This window comes from Neopelma chrysocephalum, unplaced genomic scaffold (genome assembly GCF_003984885.1).
Source record: "Neopelma chrysocephalum unplaced genomic scaffold, ASM398488v2 Primary Assembly neopelma1_94222, whole genome shotgun sequence".
In the NCBI taxonomy this organism is placed as follows: Eukaryota; Metazoa; Chordata; class Aves; order Passeriformes; family Pipridae; genus Neopelma; species Neopelma chrysocephalum.
The window spans coordinates 1-539 of record NW_020922930.1 but is presented as its reverse complement, the minus strand read 5'-3'; the positions used below and the strand labels follow the sequence as shown (position 1 = coordinate 539).

Genomic DNA, 539 nt, shown 5'->3' with positions numbered 1-539 from the left:
CAGTGTGCCGGTTCACGGTGCACGAGCGCTGCGCCCGCCGCGCCCCCCACAACTGCATCAGCACCTACGCCAAGAACCGCAGGGAGGCCGAGGTGAGTCCGTCCGTCCGTCCGTCCGTCCGGCTGGGCTGCCAGGGGGTGACCCCAGGGGTGACCCGGGGGGGGTCCCCTGCAGGTCCAGGCCCACGTGTGGGTGAGGGGCGGCTGTGATGGTGCCAAGTGCAGGGAGTGCCAGAAGAAGATCCGGAGCTTCCAGAGCCTGACGGGGCTGCACTGCGTGTGGTGCCACCGCAAGGTGGGGGGGCCCGGGGGCCCCAGTCCCCCCCCAGCCACCCTGACCCCCTTCCCCGTGCTGTCCCCATGGTGTCCCCATCCCTGTGGTGCCCCTATCCCTGTTCCCATCCCTGTGGTGCCCCTGTGCTGTCCCCATCCCTGTGGTGTCCCTATCCCTGTCCCCATGGTCCCCCTGCTGTCCCCATCGCTGTCCCTGTGGCCCCCCTGCTCCCTCTGTGCCCAGGTCCATGAGGAGTGCCAGCCCCT

At 70.3% G+C, this 539-nt stretch overlaps 1 long non-coding RNA gene across 1 annotated transcript; it reads left to right on the top strand.

Annotated features, from left to right (window-relative positions):
* On the top strand, window positions 1-539 carry LOC113980451. Its single transcript, XR_003538139.1, has 3 exons — window positions 1-92; window positions 175-294; window positions 517-539. It is a non-coding gene; the product is annotated as an uncharacterized LOC113980451 (long non-coding RNA).